Source organism: Diplotaxodon limnothrissa, linkage group LG2 (assembly GCF_057381915.1).
Source record: "Diplotaxodon limnothrissa isolate DT_005_m linkage group LG2, D_limnothrissa_male_GT1.1, whole genome shotgun sequence".
NCBI lineage: Eukaryota > Metazoa > Chordata > Actinopteri > Cichliformes > Cichlidae > Diplotaxodon > Diplotaxodon limnothrissa.
In genome coordinates this window covers 32,972,287-32,999,899 of record NC_140597.1, presented here as the reverse complement: position 1 = coordinate 32,999,899, position 27,613 = coordinate 32,972,287, and the positions used below count along the sequence as shown (strand labels likewise).

Genomic DNA, 27,613 nt, shown 5'->3' with positions numbered 1-27,613 from the left:
TCCATCCATCTCCTTCATGGCTTCAGCGAACTCGTGCCTTGCACCAATGAAATTGCTGCCTTGATCACATCGAATTTGCCTGACACTTCCACGCAATGCAATAAACGAACGCAAGGCATTGATGAATGCATCAGTTGTTAAGTCCTCAAGCATCTCAATATGTATGGCTCTTGAGCACATGCATGTGAGTAAAAGCCCATAACGCTTAAGCTCCTTTCTGCCATCCTTGACATAGATAGGCCATCCCACAATATGTGAAGGGTGGAGACAACTCCGTGCGTTCTTGTGGGAGGTTCGCCATCCTTTGTCCTTCAGTGTTCCGTCTAAACTTCCTGCATTTTGTGCAGTTGTAAATATGAGAGGAGACTGCCTTACTGCATCCAAGAATCCAAACACCATTGGCTCGCAGCTCGTTAACAGTCATACCTCGACCTTGGTGCTGCACCTTTTCATGATGATGCTTGATGAGCAGTGTTGCCAAATGGCTTCCTTTAGGAAGGATAGCTGGGTGTTTCACATGGGGGTGAAGACTGGACATTGTTAAGCGCCCTCCAACCCTGAGTACACCCTGCTCATCAAGGAATGGGTTTAATTTGTGCAATTTATTTGCCTTGTCAATTGCCTTGATTTGCCCATTAAGCTTGAGACTCTTCATGGTTTCAGCAAGGTGTGTTGCTTGAACCAGTTTGATGAGAAAAACTTCTGCCTCCTTACGCTCCTGCAAAGTGGTGGGTTCACTAAACCTTGGTTTGTGGCCTTTAGCTGCCCTTGCTCTGCGTTTCAGTATGGCTACAGCTTGTACTGCTCTTGCCCAATCTGAAAACCTTTCAAGACGATCTAGCAGTGACCTCTCTTCCCTTGAGTGAATTTTGTGGACATGAGTCTTTCGTAACTCTGGGTCATCTTCTGATATTTCTCCTACTGTGAACACACTACTTGGGAGGTTTAGCTGCCACAGAAAATTTGGACCTCTAAACCAGTTAGATGCCTTGAGCTGTTCTGCTGTCTGTCCCCTAGAAGAGTGGTCAGCGGGGTTGTCTTCTGAAGCAATGTAGTTCCATTGGTCAGGATGTGTGCTCTGCTTGATACGTTGGACACGGTTTGCTACAAAAACATGAAATCTCCTTGCATCATTGTTGATGTAGCCAAGGACAACCCTTGAATCAGTCCAAAAGTATTCCTGCAGGCCTTCCATTTCAAGCTCTCTCTGGAGCATGTCACTTGTGCGCACTGCCACCACTGCTGCAGAGAGCTCAAGTCTTGGTATAGTTGTTACCTTTGAAGGAGCTACCCTTGCTTTCCCCATCACGAGGGAACAGTGCACTTCTCCCGATGCGCTTATTACTCTCAGGTATGAGCACTCTCCATAACCTGAGGCACTGGCATCTGAAAAATGATGCAGCTCGTATTTCACAACTTTGCCAAAGCTTCCTGGTAGGTAGCATCGTTGTACCTTTATGGTTGCTAGATCTTGCAGTCCTCTCAACCAGGATTCCCACTGGGGCAGCAGATGGTCTGGAAGAGGATCATCCCAACTAACTCTCTCGAGACACATTTGCTGGAGGATTTTCTTTCCTAAAAGGATGAAAGGTGCGACAAAGCCAAGCGGATCAAACACCGAGGCCACGGTGGACAATACCCCTCTTCTGCTCATGGGTTTTTCTTTCACCACCACTCTAAACTGGAAATCATCTGATGTGACACACCATTGTACACCAAGGGCTCTCTCCATGTGTGGTTCATGAAGAGCCATATCCAAGTTGTTGGCTCCTCCAGCACACTCTTCCTTTGGGATTGATGACAACACCTGCTTACTGTTGGAAATGAACTTATGCAACCTTAAGTTGCCAGTGTTGCAAAGCTCCCTTGCTTCATTCACTAGCTGGATTCCCTTTGCTTCGGTGGATACACTAGTCAAACCGTCATCAACATAAAAGTTTCTTTCTATGAAGCGGACGGATGCTTCGCTGAAATTCCCCCTTGCCATTGCAGCAAGATGTTTGAGGCCATAATTAGCACAGCCTGGAGACGAAGCAGCTCCAAACAAATGGACTCTCATGCGATAGACTGCTGGCTGTGCTTCTAAATCTCCATTCTCCCACCAGAGAAAGCGGAGGTAATCTTGGTCTTCTGCCCTCACGTGAAATTGGTGGAACATACGTTCTATGTCACACATGATTGCAACCTTTTCCTTGCGAAACCGACACAAGACACCAACAAGGGAATTTGTCAGCTCTGGACCAGTCAATAGATGATCATTTAAAGATGTCCCCTGAAACCGGGCTGAACAGTCAAAAACAATGCGGATTTTCCCAGGCTTTTGCGGGTGATAAACACCATGGTGTGGGATGTACCACACTGGGTGTTTGTGGAGATCAGCCTTGGGGATCTTCTCAGCATCTCCACGCGCTATGGTCTCTTCCATGAAGGTTTTGTAGTCCTGGTAATATCTGCTGTTTCTCCTTAATTTCCTTTCTAGGTGCTTAAGGCGATGGATAGCACACACCATATTGTCTGGCAAGCTCGGCCTTTCTCGTTTAAATGGAAGAGGCATCTCAATATGACCATCTTCTTTGTGTTTGATTCCTTGTTTCAATTTCGACAAAAACTGGAGGTCATCTTGAGAGAAGTGATTGTCCTCAGCAACTCTCTCATTAAAGTCACATTCAAGCGCTTTAATTATGTCAGATGAGATGACTTCCTTGATCTGTGTTCTGCATACATAGTGAACTTCCTGTTTGGGACTTGATGGAAGCTGAAGTTCCGGTGTCACTTGCCTTGTGATGACTTGATGACTCACTCCAATAGTGTCTCCACAGTCTACGTATGGGCTGCCATGTCCAATAATGCTCCATCCCAAGTCTGTTCTCTGTGCAAATGGTTGATTTTCTTCACCGCACACCACCTCTCTAGGAAGAAGTGCCTGAGAACAGTTGTAGCCAATTAGTAGACCAACATCACACCCTTGACGAGGAGCAATCCTATCTGCAATCTGCTCAAGATGGGGCCATGCCATTGCTGTCTCTGGTGTGGGTATGTGGTCTCTGTTCGCCGGAATGAACTTTCTTGTGTAGGTTGTAGGAAGAGTTATTTTCTTCTCTGAGTTGAATCCTCTAACTTGCAACCCAGAGATCCTTTGGCAAGCTACAACTTTGTTTGTAGAGGCCATAGTAGATAACTTTAGCTTGACCTGTTCCCCCTTTGCATTTAGAGAATCTGCTGCCTCCTCAAGAATGAAAGTTGTGTCACTTTGCGTATCAAGGAGAGCATACACAAGTGTTTCTCTGTCAGGCTCTTTCATCATTGAAACCCACACAGGAATGATTGTAGATGTCTGAATGTTGGTGTTGTCATGCTGAACTCTGTTGGATGTTGCTTCACTTATTGCTATAGCTTCTCTTTCTTCTAGCTGTTCATTGCTTTGTTCTCTGTGTCTAGCTTCCTGCCTTATTCCTTCAGTCTTTCGTGTCTTTTGTTCTCTTTGATCATCGTGTAAGCAAGTTGGATGCCTTTTCTGGCATGTACTGCAAGTGCTTCTGTACTTACAGTCTCTCGAGTGATGTCCAGGCTTTAAGCAACCAAAGCATAGCTTATTATCTTGAACAAACCTGTGTCGTTCCAATATTGGTCGTTCCAAAAATTTTCTACATTTGTACAGACTGTGGCCTGGTCTTTCACAAAACAGACAACTGCTGGCAGCAATCTTCTCATCAGTGTTTGTTGTTAGAACTTTAGCTGCAGGAGTCTGGTTTCGTTGTGGCTTGACCTTTTCTCCATCGCACTGTTTCAAGGCATGGAGTGAAGTCACAGGATTGCATGCGATCCTGGCTTCCCTTATGAGAAACTGCACAAACTGGCTAAAGCTTGGAAATCTGCCAGTCTCCTCCTCTATCGTCAACACTTTCCTATTCCACCTTGATGTCAACCAATCGGGGAGCTTGGAGAGGATTTTTTGATTCTCATTGCAATCATTAAGAACCTCTAGACCTTTAATCTGGCTTTCCGCAGCTTCACAGCTCCGTAGAAAGTCCACAAATTCCTGAAGTTCCAGACTGTCCTTGGAGCCAATTCTGGGCCATGCACTGAGTTTGTCTCTGAAGGCTTTGGCAATAAGGAAGGAGTTTCCAAATCTCTCATCTAATACTTCCCATGCTGCCTTATAAGCAGCCTCAGTGCCTAACAGGAAATAGTTTTCAACAGCCTTCTTAGCTGGTCCACTATGTTTTTTCTTTCGATTAAAGTTTGAAAGGCAGCCTTCCAGTTCTTATATTTTAGCGGGTCACCACTGAATGTTGTCGGCTCTGGCATAGGAAGACGACTGGCACTAATAGAATCTGCTAATAACATGGCAAGTGCTGCGATGCCACCATCATGCTGTGGATGTATAACAGCTTGTTGTGGTAAGTGTAACTCTGGTGAGTTATGTATGTGACTTGTGTGCTGAAATCGGTCCCCTTCCCTTTGGCTTTCAGTTTTACATCCATGCAGTAACTGCTTAATTTCTTCTTCTGAATCTTCATCTTGCTCTTGCTCATACACTTGCATGGTTGCCTTAGCCACCCTTAACTGTTTGAGTGCTTCCAATCGTTCCAGTTCCTTGCGTTTGTCTTCCAAAAGCTTTCGCCTGGCAGCATTTTCAACCTCAAGTTTTGCTTGTAACTGTGCTTCTTCTTCCTCCATTCTTAAACGTCGTCTGCAGGCTTCAGCTGTTTGTTCTGCAATCTGTCTTTTATCTTCAGCCTCCAGCTGCAGAAGCTCTGCTTGCTGACACTGTTGTTCATGAAGGATTTCCAGTGTTGCTTGGGCTGCAGCCATTTTAGCAGCAGCTTCTTGTCTGCTCATGGATGACGCACTGGAGGACTTAGAAGCGACTCTTGATGCAACGTGTGACTGTTTGTATTGACTGGAAACCTGTGAGTGCTTACTGACGCCATATGATTTCTCAGACATTAAAAAAGATTCATCTACATTAAACTGTGGTTTGACTGGTGCCTTTCCTCTCAAACGTCTTTGTGCAGTCTTAATAACAGTTCTTGTTACCTCCTCGCAAGTATCAATTCTGCGGCGTGCATTGTTATCAGGAATGTCCACCTGACGCCAGTTTTCGTTCCAATATTGGTCGTTCCAAAAATTTTCTACATTTGTACAGACTGTGGCCTGGTCTTTCACAAAACAGACAACTGCTGGCAGCAATCTTCTCATCAGTGTTTGTTGTTAGAACTTTAGCTGCAGGAGTCTGGTTTCGTTGTGGCTTGACCTTTTCTCCATCGCACTGTTTCAAGGCATGGAGTGAAGTCACAGGATTGCATGCGATCCTGGCTTCCCTTATGAGAAACTGCACAAACTGGCTAAAGCTTGGAAATCTGCCAGTCTCCTCCTCTATCGTCAACACTTTCCTATTCCACCTTGATGTCAACCAATCGGGGAGCTTGGAGAGGATTTTTTGATTCTCATTGCAATCATTAAGAACCTCTAGACCTTTAATCTGGCTTTCTGCAGCTTCACAGCTCCGTAGAAAGTCCACAAATTCCTGAAGTTCCAGACTGTCCTTGGAGCCAATTCTGGGCCATGCACTGAGTTTGTCTCTGAAGGCTTTGGCAATAAGGAAGGAGTTTCCAAATCTCTCATCTAATACTTCCCATGCTGCCTTATAAGCAGCCTCAGTGCCTAACAGGAAATAGTTTTCAACAGCCTTCTTAGCTGGTCCACTATGTTTTTTCTTTCGATTAAAGTTTGAAAGGCAGCCTTCCAGTTCTTATATTTTAGCGGGTCACCACTGAATGTTGTCGGCTCTGGCATAGGAAGACGACTGGCACTAATAGAATCTGCTAATAACATGGCAAGTGCTGCGATGCCACCATCATGCTGTGGATGTATAACAGCTTGTTGTGGTAAGTGTAACTCTGGTGAGTTATGTATGTGACTTGTGTGCTGAAATCGGTCCCCTTCCCTTTGGCTTTCAGTTTTACATCCATGCAGTAACTGCTTAATTTCTTCTTCTGAATCTTCATCTTGCTCATACACTTGCATGGTTGCCTTAGCCACCCTTAACTGTTTGAGTGCTTCCAATCGTTCCAGTTCCTTGCGTTTGTCTTCCAAAAGCTTTCGCCTGGCAGCATTTTCAACCTCAAGTTTTGCTTGTAACTGTGCTTCTTCTTCCTCCATTCTTAAACGTCGTCTGCAGGCTTCAGCTGTTTGTTCTGCAATCTGTCTTTTATCTTCAGCCTCCAGCTGCAGAAGCTCTGCTTGCTGACACTGTTGTTCATGAAGGATTTCCAGTGTTGCTTGGGCTGCAGCCATTTTAGCAGCAGCTTCTTGTCTGCTCATGGATGACGCACTGGAGGACTTAGAAGCGACTCTTGATGCAACGTGTGACTGTTTGTATTGACTGGAAACCTGTGAGTGCTTACTGACGCCATATGATTTCTCAGACATTAAAAAAGATTCATCTACATTAAACTGTGGTTTGACTGGTGCCTTTCCTCTCAAACGTCTTTGTGCAGTCTTAATAACAGTTCTTGTTACCTCCTCGCAAGTATCAATTCTGCGGCGTGCATTGTTATCAGGAATGTCCACCTGACGCCAGTTTTCATATGCTGTGTTTAGTTCGCTGGAAGCAGTATTAATGTTGTTTATTATTGCTTGCAGCTCTTCATCTGAACAATTGTCAGAAATTGAATGGTTAGCATCCTTTGCTAGAACCTTCCACTTTTCGTACTTGATCTTAAAACTTTGCTCCAACTCCTTAATCCTTTGGTTTAACATTCCTCTTCCCTTTTCAGTTAAGGTTCTTGACCTCTGGCTTTTACGAGGTGGGTTTTGAATTTTTTGTTGCGCACACTTACTTGTTGATGGATGAACATCTGATGTTACTCGAACTTCTTGTGGACCATCTGTATTTTGCAGAGGAGAACTGCACAGTGGAGGGTTTTGCTGAGGCCTGGTCACAGTCTCTGCCTCAGGATTGTCACTCAGTTTAGAGAGATTTGTGACTGACATGTTAGGCTAAGTAAAGGAGTCTGATAACATAAAATAACACTGCTTATAGCTTGTAACAAACTTGGTTACTTCCTTTGAATAAAACCTTGCATAAAATCCAGGACTGCTTTAGTAGCTTATTCTTATAACCCTTAAACACATGTCTGAAATCACTAACAACCCTTAAAGACACATATTTTTCAAACTCATGATCAATTGTAAACTTGAACCTTCTTGCGTGCAGCTACAATGAAGCCACTTCAGGACACCCTTATTAACACTTTAAAGCATCCAAACTTGCAAATGGTCTTCAGGTTAATTTTCTGCAGCACACTTGAGAAGATCAATATGTCCTTTCTTTGAATTGTTAGGATGAGCAAACCCGTTCTTGGCTTCTGGCAGGAGCTTGGGGACCCTTGTAGACACGCTAGAGATGACTTATGTTCCTTTCTTTCTCGCCCACTCACAAGGAGCAGATGAGTTCTCACTGTAGCTCCCGTTAGCCACCACGCGGACAAGTTCTTGTTTACAGATGATTTATTCAATGTTCGGCGACAAGATCACTCAGCGTCGTCATCATCATCATCATCATCGTGAGAACTACCCAAAGAAAACGATTGCAATAAGCAACATGTTTACAATAACTCTTATCACAGTAAATCCAAACAATAAAGGTATAGACACATAAATGCCCTTTTATGGCACTTTCATTGAAACTGAAATTAACAGAGGCACCCTGAACACACCTCATTGCCTGCTGTAGCCAAACGGGAGAAAGTCCGTTCTTCGCGCGAGCCGCTACTCCTCTCAACGGTGAGTCCACAATTGGGTTTAATTTAACTTAACTTAACTTATGTGTTCTTTAAAACTTAAGTCCAGTTTAAAGCAGTAGGACGATGCAGCTGAACTCACAGAGCGCCATGCTTCTCTGCTCTAGTGTCACCACAAACTCAGTCCGTGCTGCACGTTACTTCCGCTACCACCAATTACAAAACAAAGTTCCACAATTAAAGGAAACTTACAAATATAAACACAAGAAAAACATTGGAACACTTCACTGTTAGTTACAGGTAGAATACATGCAAATATAATGCGTTTGTGCATGTGGGTCTTCTGGAGAACAAGTGCGTTTGGCTCAACGTTTCCATCTGCTGCAGGGCTAAAGGGTTGAGAAGAGAGGATCTCTGTATCTTTAATGGGCTTTATAGTTTCCACCTCTCTCTCTCATCCCCAGACATCAAAAGAAGTAGACCAAAAGGGCCAATTAGGACAGCAAAAGAGCTTTATTAGGCACATGGCATCACGAAAACAGCTTTCTGCTTAATCTCATGCCCAAAGCACATGTGTGTCTGTGTGTTGTTTATAGGCGCAATGATGCGATTGCGATACTGCCGTAGAACCTCAGCTCCCATATTTCTTTACATTCAAGTTTGTGCCGTGCAGATATTCGCAGCAAACATGCTTTCCACTTTTTAAAAAAAAATGTGACCGTAATTGAAGATTCTTTGTCGGTGTTCCAAATTAAACCCACATTCAGGCATTATATTATATAAGAAAAAATCAGCACACTGTATATATAAGGATAATTCATTTGCATAATATTTGCAGGCAAATGCTTTGCATAGTTCTTCAAAGATAAACAATATTTTCCATGCAATTTATCTCTGTAGACCGTTCAGCCTTGTGCTTGCCTCCAGGCCTTTGTAATACCGGCGCCAATGAGAGAAATGGAGATGATGAATATAGATAGCTACTTAGTCCTGACTATATGGTTCAGTCTGTATGCACAGATATGACAGCAGTGATGCACATCACTTGAGCTAAATTAATATGACAGCTGAAATGGCACTCGTATAATGAGAGTAGCAAATGTTGCCAATGTCGCATTTAATGCCAAAAGAACGTGAATTTATATTCAGATCAAAGTTGCTCTGGTTTCAGTGGATAACAGACATCACTTGGTAGCAATACAGGCACTTAATCTGTCCACTGAGCCTAGTTTGTAAAAAGTACAGAGCAAAGAGGCAACGCCTTGTGTTCCGTCTTTTTTGCAAATGAATCCAAAATTAGATTTAGCACATACGCTTTCAGACCAAGCGCTACAGAAAGTGTTTTTGTATTGGTGCAGATATTATGAAGTGCACTATGAAACTGTTTCAGGGTTAAAATAACATAAATACAAATCTCTTGTACATTTTAAGTGGAACAGCAGAGAATTGAGAAAAAACAGACTACAAACAGACCGCCTGTCACCAAGTGAACCCATGTCTCAGAGTTTGTTTTGCGACCCCTGAGAAATAAAGAGCTGCACTGCAGTGAGAAGCCAAGACTAAGATAAGATGAAAAGAATCAATTACCTATTAGATGAAATAAACTCTGCAAGGAAAAGAATATATGGTGGACATCGTTACAATCACTGACATTCTTATCCGTGCCTGTATCTACCGTTTCTGTCACGCTGCTCCTGTTTTTGCCTGAACATAACCAAACTGCAAGTAAAGTAAAATGAAATCCTTTCTGACAGGATGCCCTAACTGCAAGTACCTCAGAGTGACCTTATACTAATCGGGTTAGTGAGTCACAGCTGTCATGCATTTGATACATATTCTTCATATACTCAGGATGGCAAGAAATAAACACGAGCTACCATGTTTAAAATTGAGTACTTTCCCTATTAACTATCAATCACTTAATGGACCGTCATCTATTTTAATCAATGAAATGCTGTCAGCTTTAGCTGCACATCCAGACTGACCTCAAATCTTGTTTTTTTTTTCCACTGATGGTTAAAAAATCTCCTCTAACATCTCAATGTCAAATACGAATATCTTCCTATTCCTGCTTCCTTTGCCATGTTTACAAAGACCTCACATCCCAGGTCAGTCCAGTTAGCTGTAAGACTAACAACTTAGCTCAACTAAGCTACTTCCTCTGCTCACTTTTCTCTCTCTCTCTTCATTGAATCTTCTTTAAACATCTGCCACATTCACATTTTATCTTCTGCTTTGTCTCACTCTTTTGTGCTTTACTTCTCTTTAATGTCTAAATCAAATCAAATCAAATCAAATCACTTTTTATTGTCACATCACATGTGCAGGCACACTGGCACAGCACATGCGAGTGAAATTCTTGTGTGCGAGCCCCACAAGCAACAGAGATGTGCAAACACAACAACACAAACGAGCAAAATACAAGAATGGCCAACCTGAAACTAATAAATATATGTACAATATATAATAGTGTATGCATTTCTGGATGTGTATACTAAATATTTTCCTACGTGTGTGTGTGTGTGTGTGTGTGTGTGTGTGTGTGTATACACATTTTTACAAATTAAATAGTAAAAAAATAAAATAAAATAATAATAATAATAATAATAATAATAAAATATATAAAATATACAGAGTTGAATATGTGCAAAACAAGTGGCATTTATATACAGTGTGGAGTGCATAATGTTGAAGTTCCAGTAGTGAAGCTGAGGTGTCTATGACGTGTTCAGCAGTCTGATGGCCTGATGGAAAAAGCTGTCTCTCAGTCTGCTGGTACGGGACCGGATGCTGCAGAACCTCCTTCCTGATGGAAGCAGTCTGAACAGTTTATGGCTGGGGTGACTGGAGTCCTTGATGATCCTCCCCGCTTTCCTCAGGCACCGCTTCCTGTAGATGTCTTGGAGGGAGGGAAGCTCACCTCCAATTATCCGTTCAGAGCACCGCACTACTCGCTGGAGAGCTTTGCAGTTGTAGGCGGTGCTGTTGCCATACCAGGTGGTGATGCATCCAGTGAGGATGCTCTCAATGGCACAGCGATAGAAGGTCCTGAGGATGCGGGGGCTCATGCCGAATCTTTTCAGTCTCCTGAGAAAGAAGAGGCGCTGCTGCGCCTTCTTCACTGTTTTGTTTGTGTGTACTGACCACGTAAGATCCTCAGCCAGGTGTACGCCAAGGAACCGGAAGCTGCTCACTCTCTCCACAGCAGCGCCGTTGATGGTGATGGGGGTGTGTACTTCTCTGCACCTCCGGAAGTCCACTATCAACTCCTTTGTCTTTGCGACGTTGAGGGTGAGATGGTTGTCTTGACACCAGTGGGTCAGGGCGCTGACCTCCTCCCTGTAAGCCGTCTCATCACCGTTGGTGATAAGACCCACCACTGTAGTGTCGTCCGCAAACTTCACAATGATGTTGGAGCTGTTAGTGGCTGTGCAGTCGTAGGTGTAGAGTGAGTACAGGAGAGGGCTCAGTACACACCCCTGTGGAGCACCAGTGTTCAGTGTAATGGGGGATGAGGTGATGCTGCCCAGTCTATCCTTCCTCCTTGCTTTCCATTTGTTTGCATACCATCCTCCATCCCTCTTGTTTTTCTTGCTTTTACCCCTCTCCCTTGATAAAAACAGATCAATTGCAGAGCCTCCTTTAATTATCCCCTTTTTTTCCATTCTTTGATGGGCGCCTGTAAGAGACTCAGGATGCATTTGCTAATAAAGATACAGGGAAGCGTCTGTGTGAGAAGTCATTTCAACAGCGATAGATATTAGTATTGATTTTTCTTAATAGACATGTCCCCTGTTCAAAGCCGCGATGCCCCTGATGAGTAATTGCCAAAGCTTTGTTTGCCATGATTGATTCATAATCTATAACTCTTGGGATGAATCCTTCATGTGGAGAAGCAGGTGTTTTTATGGGGGGTTTTTCCCACTGCAAGTTAGCACTGAGGTGGGTCTGAATGTGCAGATTTGACTTTATTCGCTTGATTTTCTAAAGCTTCCAAAAGCATTTGAATCTTAATCAAAATCTTCAGAGTTTTATTTTCCCTCCCCTGGTTTTTTCCCTAATTTCTTTTGTTCCACCGTCCTCATCTCTGGAAATGTGATGTTTGCATGTCCCACTTGCTCTCCTCTGCCTTTTCTTTCTTGCAATACCACTCGCCCACTCTCCTGGCTCTTGTTACCCACTTCTTACTCTTTCATTCTCTCTCTGCATCGCACTCTAATCTCCCGCTGGAAGCTCTTCTGGTATGCTTCTTCCTCCTGATTTTTTTTCCTTCTTCATCCTTTATTGCCAAATATGCTTCCATCTGTAATTCTGCTGCTTTTTCCTTCCTCCTTACATGCATTTTTGAAAGAGTCACACACACACACACACACACACACACGAAAACACACACACACACACACACACACACACACACACACACACATATATATATACACACCTCTTCCTGCTCTTGCTGTTCTCTCCTCGCTTCTGTCTCATATCATCTTTCCTTTAAAGTCTGACAGGGGTCTTGTAAAACAGTCTGCAGCCATTCACTCACATGCCTGCAGGGAAACACCAGGCAGTTCTGTACCAATATTATACACACAAGCATAAAAACAATCACACACACTCCAACCTTTCACTCCTTTCTCTCTGCTCTACAGACAGACTTTGAAATGATTACTAGATGGAGAAACGTTTCTGTCAACGTGTGGAAACAGGCCTGTCAGAGACCGCGGGGAGATAGGGAGGGACGGAGATTTGAGATTGGAACAAGCTGGGAACACTGTTTGAAACGACAGAAACACTAGGCTGATACAAGCGCAGAGATTTATGGGGAGAGATGGCAAGATATAGGTGTACTGGCGAGGGCTGTGCGCCGAAGACAAATTCATAGAAAAGGAGGTGTCGAGAGATGGATAGACATAGTTTAAGGCTAAAGAAGAAGTAGGCTGCAGTGAAGATAGAAGGGAATAACTCTGATAGCCTGTAAAATCCTATAGGCACAATTCAGGCAGTCAGTTATATAGCAGGGCAAGCAAAGCGGAAGAGCAGTTTGTGTGTGTGGCAGGAAATGATTATGCTCTACTGTGCCGACTGCATGTCATTTGGATGCCACTAGCATCCACAGAGACCTCATCCTATGATCAGACAGTCTTTCTGCCCATGCTTGATGCATGTGCAAAATGTATGTGTGTGTATATGTGTGCCTCTTTGTGTGAGTAACCATATGTGTGTTTCCATGTGTGTGTAGGCAGGGTGAAAGCATTACACCCCACTGCTGTCCATTCTGTCTTTCTAGCTGTTGTGAAGAAAAAAAAATGCATCAGCGCATTCATGAGCACATTTTTACAAAAGCAGATTGCAGTTTCCTTTGCTCACCAAACTAAATCTTTTCTGCTAAATCTGCCCATATGGCTTCCTAACAGTCTCGCTTTGTTCATTATTCACCATCGGCAGGCAAAAAAGTGCCCCGTTTTTGAAGCTGCTGCCACATTTGTGGAGGCATTACTACTACGGACTGCTGGTTTGATATAAAAGAAGACGAAGAAGAAAACCATAACCAGCTAATAGTGCAATTTTTACATGTCGTGCCCTAGTGGAAGCTTCATTCCTGTATTTCTTGCCATCAACAAGCACAGGGACGATTACGCGAGAGCTGTATGAGCTGTATGTAGGATTCGCAGCCTCTGCTCTCTACAGTCATTTGACAGGTATGATAACTGGATATTTTATTGATTGATGTCACCAGTTTAATATCCATTTTAATTATCATTATATAACGCGGTTGCATAACAAAACTTCTGTCTCACTTGCCAGATGGCCTGTAGGGTGAACAGGCTGGGATGGGGTGGGTGTGATGTTGCTAGTGAGGATGCTTTCTATAGCTGTTCTACAAAAAAGTTCTGCAAAAGACTTCCGAAGTTTCCTTAAGAAGCACATCTGTTTGTGAGGGATCTTTATCACAGCAAAGATGGGTGATAACAGTGACAGATTATTGATTCCTTGGGACATAAAACTGTTCACCTCCTCCTCTGCAGTTCCACATGAGCTGCTGATTGAGCTGGGACAAAAATTTACAGTTACTCTTTCTCATGATGCTTAATAACCATCCTTTCAAGTATTTTCTGAACTGTTTGTCTAATTTGATTCAATCTGATTACACAGTGGAGTTAGACGCTATCCAACCTTACACTGGGCGCGAGGTGGATTACACTTTGACCAGTCTATCAACTGATATTGTGTAAAGATCCCTTATGTATGGTAAATTGTGTAGGCTGAAGCAAAAGATATGCACATTAAGGACACACTTTTAAGAGAAAAAAAAATGTTTTCACATTAATGAATGCAGTGCAGTCCAGCACAGCACCACCTGGCAGAAAGTTGTAGACTTCAGGTTTAAAGTAGCCATGGAGTGACTGTGGCATTTTGGATGGGACTTTGTCGGTAGATCCAAATGCAGGACTCGCAAGACAAGAAACTAAAAAAAACAGCTTTAATTCTGAAGCCTTTCAAACAAATTACAAAAACGAGGCAGGGCTCGCGCCAGGAAAGCAAATCCTCTGAGTCACAGGGAAGCACAGACCAAGGGAGCACACAGCATGATGGAGGATACAACAAAGAACACAAACAAACTGAGGGTTCAAATACGCAAGAGGAGATGAGGTTAGAGTGGAGACACCTGAGGAGAAACATACAGCTGAACTAAATCTGATGAGGAGACACTGGGAGGTAAAACTTAACACGAGACACAGAAAACACAGGGAATGTAAAATAAACTAAAACAAGAATAGAATCCAAAAAAACTCTAACCACTCGCCTGAGAAAGTAAAAAAAGAAACACCAACAAACTATACCACGAAACGCCAAAATACCACAAACTAAGAGTCAAACATCAAAGAACTAAAGTGAAACTTCTAAACTTAAAATGCTGGGTCACAGACCGAGGACCATAAAAAAGTGTAAATAAGATTTCACTTTAAAACTATACATAATTATATTTACTCTTTGGAATTTTACTTTTAACTGAGTATTTTCATAAAGTGGCGTTTCTGCTTACAGTCTTCAGTCTTTCATGTGCAGCACATTTGGTTTGTCATCTGTGACTGTCTTCCTGTTCTTCTCACACTTCCCTCACTTAGAGTGGTCTACTTTGTTTGTATCGATTAGTCTGTAATTAAAATGTGATTTCATCTTTGTGTGTGCAGCTCTTAAAGGGAATAGCACACACTCCTGCAATATTATCTGACACTCGTCTTGATCCCTCTATTAGAGCCATATTAAATATCTCACTCTTCTCATCCTTTGCCTCCTCTCACTTTAATCTCTCTCTTTTCTCACATCCATGACTTTCAGCTGTTTCTCCTGACCCGTGAAGCCAATCTGCCACCACACACACGCTCCCTCACTCATTCACTCACTTTCCATTCCTTTATCCATCCTGCTCGTGGGTAAGGATGGATTAACAAGAGCGATGGATGAAGTCAGCGGAGGTGCTGATGGACTAAAGTGGCCTTTTCGTGAACAAATCGCAATGCTGAGGAAGCAAAGCTCAGGGCTCTTCGTAATTCCTGTCACGTTCACGTGTTTCCCCTTCGCTCCATGATTCATATTTACCTCTCCAGTCAGTGTTTGAGCAAGTATCTATTTGCATATTTGTTCTCCTTTAGAAGGAAACAGATGCGTTTACGTGTGCGGATGTAACAGGGCATGTTTGTTGTTTTGTTCAGAGCGATTCATGCGGCGTTATCATCGACAAGTCAATGGGTATACTAATATTAATTTATAATTTAGTGAATCAACATCCTGGCGATTTCATACTGAATCACTGATGCTCCTCTCGGGCTCTTGCCTCGCTGTGAGGGTGGGAGGGTGATAGATGGAGAGAGAGGGAGGGAGAGAAATGGAAAGAGGGAGGGCAACTACAGCCCCTAATGAAAAACAAGGAGCAGGGAGGGAGGGGAGGGAGGGAGTGAAGGAGTTTGGGGAGAAAGGGGGCGAGAGTGAGAGAGAGAAAGAGAGGAGGAGCGCCACAAGATGAAGTGTGAAAGGATGAAAGAGGGGATGATGGAAGGAGGGTTTCTGCCTAGAGCAGCCATTGAGAGAGGAGGTGGAGAGAGAGGAGGAGAGGATGAGAGGAGGAAAGAGGGCGAGGGAGTGCGTGCGTTCTAGCTGCTGAAACACGTGACGAAGAGACACAGACTTCAACACACAGACGCACTTGTTTCCACAACGACGGCGGCAAACATGGGGGCTGTGGTGGGCACGTTGACCATGCAGACCAAGCAGAGGAGGCCATCCAGGGGTGAGGGAATACACACACAAACATGAACGCACGCATAGACATACTCACACACACAAAACACACAAACATAATGTGGGGGTTTTTTCTCTCTTTTTCTAATCGGCACATGGATGCACGCATACGGGCGGTGAAACTTTTGACAGTGTGTTGTCGTTGTTGTGGCTTTCACAATGTATACAGCGCAGGTACGAAAAGCTGCAGAGCGAAGATTAATAACTGCCGGTATTTCAGTTGAGATGCAGTGAAAGAAGGGGAGCAGATGGTTTGTCGAGAGAGAGAAAGGAAGAAATGTAGAGACCAACAGGTGTTCCCAGTGGAAACAAAAAAGTGAATCTGTTTATTCTACAACAAACTTTCAGCCAGGCAGTGTCTGTGCACCCAGGTGATTGTTGTTGAGCTTATCTTTTTTTGACACAGCAAACCGAGGGAGGAATCTAAGAGCTGGCTCTTTTTTTTTTCTTTCTCTTTTTTTTGGTCTGTGCGTGCGCACGCGTGCTGCTCTGTCTGTCTGTCTGGCTGCATGCTCAGACGCGAGCCTCGACACTGGTAAACACACGCATGTCGAAGGTATTTGTCACTCTGCTCACACACTGCTTTTCTGTCTTGCTGTTACCTTGGAAGCACCGTAACCATGGCAACAAAAGATGTGGGGTTTGGGGTGGGTGGGGTGGGGTTTGGGGTTTTTTTTGATGAGATTGGGGTTTTCCTAAGTAAGTCAAGGCCACGTGAAAGAGACTCAGATAGTGAGAGATGCAAATTTGCAGATGAAGCGAGAAGCGGGATGTATGAAAACCTGTTGCCTGTAAGAAATGTTTTACTCCCTCGTTACTCATTCTAAAAAAGAAATCCTGTAAACCTCTTTTATGTAAGTCTTACAAATCTAATGTGGCTACTACAATGAATGGGCACAGTGAGCAGGAGATCAGTGCCAGACGGAAAAAAAAAATCCCCAACCCTACCCCCTATTAATAGTCATTTAAACTTATTTGTCAAGGCAGACTGTTATCAGTTTTCTGTCCAAGCAGGACCTTTTCCAAATCAGTGCATATGGCTGGCTTCATCTTTTGAATAAGCTCTTCCACTCCACCACTAGCTCAGACAAACACTTTTCCCTAAGGGTGTTCAAAACCAAAAAAAAGCTAGGCGTAAATTTGTTGCTATTTTGATTGTTGATGCACTTAAGTTGTGGAAACGCATGAAATCTGACTCTTGCTGCAAATGAAAACAAGTCTTTTTACCTCCACAAATACCCAGCGAAGAGATAAAAAAGAATGGGATGTGGAGCTGTGAAGCTATTTGGGGTTGGAGGGGGAGAGAATTGTGTGTAATTCAGCTGTTGTTACTTCAGCATCTTTCTCCTACTCTGACATGTTAGCTTTATGCGGGATTAGTGCGGCGGGGCTTGTATGCATGCAGGCGCCCGTTTCTTTCTTTGGTGTTGCAGATAACTTATCCTCACAACACTGACAGCAACACTGAAAATGGGGGACAGTGCATGGCTATAATATTGTGAGATTAAATTTCTACATGATTGATCTTCTGGGCATGAGCTCATCACTCCTGTGTCATGACAGAAAATACCCTCGCCGCGTTCGTGTCCTGCACCTGCTTGAATATTTACATGCCTGTCTGGACTGTCTGTTTTCATCAAGGCTGCGTGTTGTTCTCTCAACTTCCTTTATTTTCTGCCAAGTTGTTTTTTCTTCCTTTTTCTGACAGGCTCTTTCTGGTGGGAGTTTTCTCCTACTGTCTTGTCTGCATGGTTTTGTCTGGCAGGCTCGCGCCTGTTTTCCTCCTCATCTGTTGTGGTGGCCTCTGACAACTCATCTCTCCAGAAGAATTTTCACCTGGCATATTTTTTTCCACTCCCTGGTGAATTTTCCATTTTTCACTGCCTCCCTTACTTACTCCCTGCAGCAATGTTGTCTCAATCTCCCTCTATCCTTTTATTTTCTGTCAATCTCTCTCTCCCTCTTATCTTTCTTTTGTTTTGCTAGTTGCTTCATCCCTACCAGCCCCTGAACCTCTTCCTCTTAATGTTTTTTTTCAGTTTCACATCCTCCCACTGCTTTTTCTACTCCCAGTTGTTTCCCCCATTTCTCCCTCCCACATTTGTCCCTCTTCATCTTACTTTCTTCTAATTTTTCCCCACCACACTCTCGCATGCCGCCACCACCATCATAATCTGCTCCATACCGCTCCTTTCCTCCCCTCTCACTTTTATGCTGCTGTTCTTTCTCTCATTTGCTCCCTCTCTGCATCACCCACACTCCCATTAGCTGGTGTGAGTGCTTATTAAGTCATCTCATCATCCTCATCCTCTTGGCATCCAGCAGTGTGTCTCTGCCTGTGTGTGTGTGTGTGTTTGTGTGTTCTGCAGATTCGGAGTCTAGACATATGTTTACTCAAAAATCAATACTGGCATGCAGCTATGTGTGTCTAAATGAGCCGTATTTATAACTCCCTCTTTGAAAACATAATCAACAGTAGCCAAAAAAAAAAAGTGACACACTTTCCTGTGTCTGTTTGAACATACTTTAGCAATCCAAACAGTCCTCCTTCAGCAGGCTGAAGGTCAGTATCCAAGCAGTGATATGTGTGAGTGTTTGTTGTTTTACACACACGGGTGCTTAAATGCTTTGTTCGTCAATAACTCTGGATTTCTGCCTTGTTTTTAGCCCATGTGACTGGATACATTTATTTTTCTGTGTTTATGTGTGTGTCCCCAAATATAACAAGTCACTGGACCTTCAGTGAAGCACTGAAAAGCCAGTAAAGGATTGGCCTTATGTCCCATGACTTGAATATTGACTATGGAAAACAATATGTTTCAGAATGAGGGTTTAAATTCACTGCATGAAACATGATTATATATTCAGCTTTTCCGGGGTTTATACTGTTGCTTGCAGCTATTTAAATTGCCTCTTTCTTGGAAAGCACGCTCCACCATGCAGAGGCCGGTAAGAGAAACTCCTCTTTAGCCGGCCAGGATGACAGATTAGGCTAATTCAGATTATGCAAATGAGATACTTTCTGGCAAGGATTACAGGACACGGTACTAGAAAGAAAGAGAGAGCATGGCATAGATAGAGTGGCGGACTGAGAGGAGAGTTTGGCAGAGGGGGGGAGATAAGAAATGGAGGAGAAAGAAGGAATCAGTGGGAAACAGAAGAAAGGAAGAGATGCAGAAGAAATTAGCGCAGCATTAAATACCAGAGGCAGGAGTGGTCAGGAGAAAGTTAGGAATTAAATCCTCTCCATGGGCTTTAGGAAGAGGGTGTGTACAGACGTAAGAGGGGCTTTTTTTGTGTTAGAGTGCTTGTTGGGGAGAGTGACAGGTAGTCTTTCTTTGCTGGCAGCTCAGGCCACCGCTTAACACTCTGAACAAGCTCTGAAAGAAATGGGCTCAGGCTGTTGGTCACTGTCAGACACCACGGTTTATAATAGGTTATGCAGCAGATGGAAGTGAAGTTCTCGAGGTTGCTTTCTAGGTTGGGTTTATTTAGGCTTTCTTTATCTGCTAAGTTTGCAGATTTTGTTGTGGAACACGGATGATGTAGGTTTCTAGACCTCACCTGTTCAATGAAAACTTTACAGAAGTTATATGACCAGATATATTCCACCACTACGCACTTTCATGTGTTTAACAGGAGGTTTCCTGAATCAGAAGACTCCTTTTACATTTGATAATAATCCCGCAAAGGCTCACAATGAGGTTTTGAACTCTATGTAGAGTAAAGACAATGAGTTGGGATTAGATATGTAGAACTGGGTGATATCTCCTAAATTCAATGTTAGTTTACATCTGTAGACATGTTATAATGAATTTACATTGCGAAATGAACTTAAAAGTAACTTTGGATCTTAACTGCTAACCAAGGAAGAAGATCACACAAGCTCGTGTACACAGTCTATTTCTAGTAACTCATTTTCTGTTTTATTGGAGCAGCATAATGCTCGAGCTCAGTGTTTTCCTTTGATCGGGAACCAAACAAGAACACTGTAGCAATTACTTCAAATATTCAATGTGCTCAACACAGCGTAGCACTATCTATTTTATTGTTTTGTAATGCTTCAAAACTAATCAATAATAGCTTTGTAATTCAGTACATGTTGTGACTGTGTATTGATGTGTCCAAAATGTTGTCGATTGTGAAATTCTCACTGAGCACATTCATTTTCTCTGTACCTTATAAATCACTGCTTGGATGAAGAGGATTAGCTACAGTAGAGTAGAATTAGTATGAAATTAGCAAGTCTGTGTGTGTTACTTTGTTTTTGAAGCGTGTTCCTCTTTGCTTCAAAATCTATTAGTCCTCTGCTTCCTTAAATGTATTAAACTGTTTTTCTCTCTGAGAAACATCATATTAAAAAATCATAAAAAATCATATTTACTGATTTAGGCAGATTTTTATGAAAATGACAGGATTGTTAAAGTGCTGTATTTTTTTTTGTATTCCCAAATAGAAATGTGTGCCAAATTGAACAGTTGTAGTTAGTAGAATTAGAAAATACCTTTGTACAAGGCTGCTCTGTCTTTGTTTTTTCCACACTGTCTCCATCCTCTCGCGCATCAGTAAAAACTCCTAACAGCCTGCGCGGAGCTTGCCAACTGTGTGTGGGTGTGTGCACGTGAGCGTAAACAAAGATGGTGAGCATATGCCAAATGGAAACTGTTAGCTGTTTGTTAGTAAACTCAGTTATTGTTGAAGTTAGAGGCTTCAAAGGATTGATGGTAGGTTGTCCATGCAAAAGTATTATTTCACTGAATATCATATGAAGCCCTGTGATGGATTGATACCTGTCCTATGACAGTGTTAGACGATAGTGTGTTAAAGGTATCTACCAATCTTATCTAGCAATAAACTGATATATTTTCATAGACTTAGATGTAGAATTAAGCCATTAAACATACGCAGGAGAGGACACTAGTTTGTGAAAGCTCATAAATAACTCGTAAATAGCTCTTTCAAGCTATCTGTGGCCATTTAGTATTTGTAAATGCATATTTTCATCAACTCTTTCTCACTATGTCATTCTCTTCCTCTTCCACTTCTGTTTCCTCCCTCATTTCCACTTCATCATCTTCCTCCTCTCCTCACGCCACATTTCCTCAACTGAATTCAAGGCGGTAACACCCAAAAACATTCATAAACATGCTTATTCATTCCCAGTATTGATGCAATTATTTATTGTCAGCAGATTAGACATTTCACCCTCTCTGATAACAAGCAAGCTAAATATCAAAAACAGCTCCTTATAAGCTAAAATAATGCCAGCTAATGTTGGGTTCTAGTGTCCTAAAAATCACACTTTCCTTCTGATAAACAGTTTGATTACTTCCTCACATTGTATGAGAGTTTATTCACTTAATGTCCAAGTCCAACACTGTTAGAGCCACTTCAAAGAAAGTTTCACTAATGCTAGCAAACAGCAGCTAACAGGGGCTAATATAGGCTAACTGCAGCTAACACCAAATGCAACAGTGCTTACTGACAGAAAACTTCACAATATCCTCAAAAACTCACCTCAGCATCGCTGTCATTGAGAAGAACTGAGTTTTACTGACTCGTCGACCCCTTTCAAAGTTTATATAGCCTCCTGCAGATTAAATAGATGTATTGACAGATGAGGTAAACAGCGGAATAAAAGCCTACACTCACTACAAATGAGAAAACAGATTTCAGTTTGCTACAATCTACTGACATCTAGTGGTAATATTTTACACACTATACCTTTAAAGTAGACCCTTTTTGCATTTCTTTATCCTCTGTCATATTTATGCTGTTATAATCATGGCAAAAATTTAGAATAATGAGGTCAGTGTAGTATTAGTAGTCCCTGTGAGTCAAGCTATAGACTGCTCTGTTTGTCCATTTTGTTCTGAGGTTTTTCTTCTATGCTCTTGCATCTGCGCAGTGCCATAGAGAGGAGATATTCTAAATCTGGTCACTGAAACTTGGCTTAAAGGGCGGGGGAAAGAACCTGCAGCAGATTCAAATCTGTTTAGTATTCTGTCTGCTATAAAATAAACGCCTTCTCAACTTTCCACTAATAATCTGGTGTCAGCTTGTTATTCTGGTGTGTAACATGTGTTGCAGGGTGTTTGTTGTTTCGCTGTACCTGTGTATAATATCCCAACAGAAATCCCAGTGAAGACAGCTAATGAACACAACTTAAACTACACTTAATCATTTATACTAATGAGCAAATGTCTGACAAATTGGATTAAATTCTACTCTTGCCGCTAAATTAAATTTTCCCCAGCACTGCTACTGTAATTTCACAACAGTAAATAAAGCAAACCTGCAATCGACAACTCTGTGGGAAACCTCTTGATACGGCAGAGCCCCCTGCAGTCTGCAAGTCAGCGGCTGTACTTCAGCTCAGTTGGCTAGTGAAGCTTCTCTTTGCATACACATAAAGACTTTAAATGAGTGCCATCTTGTTAAGAGCACAGAATTTACAATTTAGTCTTTTTTTCACTGTGATTTTGATTGTGTGGATGCATTAAAATAAATCGCATTTGAGCAAAAATCTTTGTTCAGCTTATCAAATTGGTCACTGCACTGATATTCTATGAGAAAGCTAAACATTAAAATGTGCATCACATTTTTAGCAATCATGGTACTGTTCTCTGTGTTAGGTTTTGCTACCCCCTGGTGGTCCACAAAGGTTATAGCAGTTCTTATAGTTCCCAATACTCTTGTTATTCAGGCTTGCTGCAATTTTTATAAAGCCCACAGGGCAAATTAGAATAGATGTTCTCTCAGTGCCTGTATTCATAGGTACTGATTTATACAAAGTGCTGTTTATATTATAGAGTACGGTATATGAAAGGTATGTTTAGAAAAGTCACTTTGTGGTGAATTAGGCCGTCTGTTGTTTGAAGCTGACTGTGTGTCTTAATGGGAGCCATTAATCAAGTCCTGATCTGTTCATGAACTTGTACACAGTCACAAAACAAACACATATGGCGGTACGGTGTAAGGTGAGTTTATCATTGTTACAGTGTGCTCACTGCCCCAAAGAGTGAAGGACACCGACTGTAATACAGGGGGGAGTGGGGCTCTGTGGGGAGAGAGAGGGTGTGTGGGATAGAGCGAAGGTCAGGATAAGAGAGGAAGATGCCCCAGGGAGGAGAGAGAAGGGGGGATAAAAAGACAGAGACAGAGAGAGGCAGGTGAGTGCTGATTTCACTGTGGGAGGAAGCAAGATAGATGGAAAGTTTATAATCACGAGAGAGAGAGCAGGAAAGAGTTTAAAAGCCAACTTTGTTTAGAATTGTAGTGAAAAACCACCACCAGTGTTTGAAAGTTTGGAGTTCAATTTTTCCTTATTGTGCAAAGTTAAGCATCTTAAGGAATAAAAACCAGAAGGGGCTAAGGAAGTACGGGAAAGTTTGAAGACAGAAAGCTTCAGGATAAACAGCGAGTCCAAAGAAAAGAAGAAAATAATCAGAATGGATAGAGAAGAGCAGAGCGAGAACAGTTTACATACTATAGCCATCATTCTGCTGTGCTGTGGGGCCGTCAAAATGCTGCACCTGCTGGGAGTCATCACTGTGGAGGGTGAGTCATTATACTATCATCCACCTTTAAGTCAACCAACAAAGTCAGAGTGTTTCCACTGCTGTTGGGCTGTCAACCAGCAAAGCGAATGTTATAGTTTTTCTCAAGACGCAAAAAAAAAACAAAACAGGGATAAATAAAAAAATAAGCAGTTAATAAATGCAAACTGCTGCTGGCTGTTCTGTTGTCAGATTTGCACTCTTACCCACATGAATTCTGAACTTCTGTCATTAACTACTCATAGCAGGGAACTGCTGTAGAGGACTTGTGCGTGCATATATATATTTCTCCTGCTCATTTTAATGATGCGAATCTGCAGTTGACTCATGCACATGCATTGCTTTTCCCACTTATAATAATTCTGCTGCAGTACAGAAACATCATCTGTCATGTACTATAAAGAAAACAGAGCCTCATACAGCCACAGCTCAATAAAAACCAAAGATTTAAGAAAATCTCTATATGTTAACAATGCCACTGGTGTTGGGATTCATTCCAGAACTTTGTAGTCTGAGTTGTTAATTTGACGTTTGCATATTTTAAAATGGATATTAATGCCATAGTGCTGGATATATTACAAAATTTCCCTACATTTGGTTTTACTTTGTTTCATAATGAAATGAAATGAAGAAACTGAGATGATTTTAATCAATGAAGACCACAAGGGAGATTTTCTCTCTGATGATCAGTGGAACTTTTAGTCTCTGGGAAAATTTTACTCTTTAAAGGTGTATGAATGTTAACTAATGCTTCCCCATCTCACCTGTGAGGTATTTGTTCTTTAAATTTACTTACCTTAGATGTATTGATATTAAGGTCCATGAATCACAGATTCTGCCTAAAGGGCTTTTCCAGCTCTGCACAGAATCAGACACCCTCTCTTTTAAGACCTTAGTATAGTTGATATACGTGTTTACACATGCTATGTATGCTAAAACATACAATCTCTCTATAATGGAGCCCTTTGTGATTATATATGATACTACTATAATACGGACGTCGTGTCTGGTCGTTATTTTGCTTGGAGTGTAATGGTGACTGTGCTGGTATGATTAGGCATTAGAGGCCTATCAGATGAATTCACACGATTGTGTGTGTGTGTGTGTGTGTGGTTGTGTGTCTGTGTGTGTGAGCCTGAACCTCAAAACCTACACCTCAGTACCCCGGTGTGACGCTGACAATGTCTGTTCTGCTGGGATGAAAATGACCTTCAAGTGATGTGTGACCGTGTGTGCATGTGTGTGTGTTTGCAGGTAGCTGTGTTTGTGTGCGTTGAACACGTTGAGGGAGGAGGGGTAAGGAGCTATATAAAGAGACTACAACTCAACATTATAAGTTATACAAAGTCATAAAGTCATACTGCTCCCATAAAGTACAAAATGTGAGACCACAATTCAGCAAGCACTTACTGAATTGCGTAATAAATTATTTTGATTTTTTTATTGTGACTTTTATACTTTAAATTGACATGTGCAACGTTAGATAATATCATTGCACATGAGACTGTTCTCACCGTTTCAAAGCATCTCCACAGCCACATTTGACAAACGTGTGAGTCAGCAGGCCAAAGAGTCAGTATATCGTATTTGATTGTAGAATTCAAACCTGCTGATTCAAGCTACGATGGCAAACTTTAGGTTTTTTGTGTGAAGTTCTGAATACTGAATCTGAAATCTGAAACGTTCAGGCTTAATTTAGCAGTGAGATAAAGCAGTCTTTGCCTTGCTCAGTGAAATGCCATCTCAGTACCCATCATTCACTGGGAGAATAGAACTGAAGAGGGACTGGTGTAATGAAGCTTTACAAACCACTAATGGTTTTGTCACACAGATAAAAATGTCTCATTTCAAAACTGTTAATGTTTCAAAATGTGAACTGCCAAGGACAGAGTGAACCTTGCACCCCGTGACACCAATTAAAGCTAAATGGGAACCATTCAAAAGATTTAGCTTTGTGCCTGTGCTGGACACTGTCACTGTGCCTGATACTGTTCAAAACACATTCAGCTAAATTTTCGTCTGGACAGCAGCCGGCACAATAGTGACTTTGATAGGGATAATGACTAGTGTGCTAAAAGGGGAAATGGTCCATAATTTTCTATGAAAAACAAACTGGGTGATTACAATCTCTCATAGATCTTCTTAACTGATGCAAACACAGGGAAGTGCATAACAGCTTCTACTAATAGGACCATTCACCTTTTTTTCAGCCTTAATTTCACGAGGATAAATGAAAAGAACAAACATTTCTGAGGATTTTCTCAGCTTTTAATGGGATCTTTTTCTTATGCTGCTTAGTCAGACATTAAGGCATCAGCCTTCATTAAACTCAGCAACTCATTATTTCAACAAAAGCAACATCTTTTTTTTTATTTATTTCTGCCATTTGCTAATTTTAATAGTGTCTACTGCTGGAATCTTATCACGCCACTCCATGGCCCTTTTCAGCTTTAATTAGAGCCTGGCTGGATTCTTGTGGCCAATGTCGATACAGATTGTTAGGGATACACTTCATTAGGTACACCTTGGTAGTACTTGGTTGGACTCCCTCTTGCTTTCAGCACCGCCTTAATTCTTCTAGCCGCAGATTCAGAAGGGTGCTGGAAACATTCCTCAGAGATTTTTTTTATTAATATTGAGGTGGTGGCATCACATAGTTTCTTTCTGCAGGTTTATCGGCTGCAGATGTGAATCTCCTGTTCCACCACATCCCAAAGGCGCTCTGTTAAATTGAGATCCAGTGAATATGAATGCCATTTGATTACAGTGAACTCATTTTCATATCAGCTAACCAATTTGAGATGATTTGAGCTCTGAGACAGTATGTGTTATCCTGGTCATAAAGGTCAGATAAACAGATGGACATGGTTAGCAGAAATACTCAGGTGGAGTTTAAACAATGCTCTGTTGATAATGAGGAGCCCAATTAGTGCAGAGAAAGTATCCCCTACGACATTACACCACCAACAGTTGTGTAATGCCAGAGTGTTGTGAGTTCAGAGATGCTGTTCTGTATAATTTGGTTGGAATGTAAATGCACTGAGGTCTGTTTAAATGGCGGATACTTGCGTTACCAAGCAGATGAATAAGGGTGCCTAACTGTGTCGCTGGTGAGTGTATATTGGCTGATATTCTTCATATATGCATGTTTTAAAAAACTGGTATGGAATAATGTGAACACAGCATGACTCACCATCTGGTAAGCTGTGCATTTTAATGCTAGTTGTACTGCAGAAAGTTATGGAAACAGTGAAGTATGGGCCATTTTACAAGCTTAACCCAAGCTTTTTTTCCCTGTATTATCTTTTTGCATTAAAAAAATAATAATAATAAATAAAAAAAACTCCACACCTGTTATTTTCTGTTCAGCAAGTCGGCACGATTGTCAGTAAATGTGGTGATAACTTCCTACTGAGCCTGGAAGTTTGTGGAGGAGGCCGCCTACTGATAACAGTCATTCAGTGGGCTGATAACATAACGGGGGCACCATGACCATTTTATCATATTCAGAATTTTTATTACTACTTCTATTAAATTATGCACAGTTATAACACTATGCATAATTATTACATTGTAGATTGCTTTGGGGGGAAATTGTTCACTGGTTTAAATGTGTAAATGAGTGTCTCTAAAAGAGGGCGAGAGAAAATGTCTTAATTTTATATTGTTGTGTTCACCTATAACCACCGTGTGTGTGTGTGTGTGTGTGTGTGTGTGTGTGTGTGTGTGTGTGTGTGTGTGTGTGTTAAGTCAGAGTCAGTGGTGTGTCCTCTTTCAACCTCCCCTCCAGCGAGGACAGTAATGAGTTGTTAATGATAGGGCCAGTAAGAGGAGCAGCGTAGAGCTGCGAAACTGACCTTTACCTCTCTGCACCTCCATCTTTCATCCTCTCCTCTCCTTCGCCTTTTTGGTCACAGTGTGTATCATTCTGCTTTTCAGAAAGACAACAACATTGTTCAAACCCGGTGCATACATATGACTTCACTGAGCTAATGTTGTCCTTTT

At 42.0% G+C, this 27,613-nt stretch overlaps 1 protein-coding gene across 2 annotated transcripts in view; it reads left to right on the top strand.

The window, feature by feature from the left end:
* Positions 1–27,613, top strand: part of kcnip1a (Kv channel interacting protein 1 a) — a 71,575-nt gene that overhangs the window by 40,318 nt on the left and 3,644 nt on the right. The window lies entirely within an intron of this gene.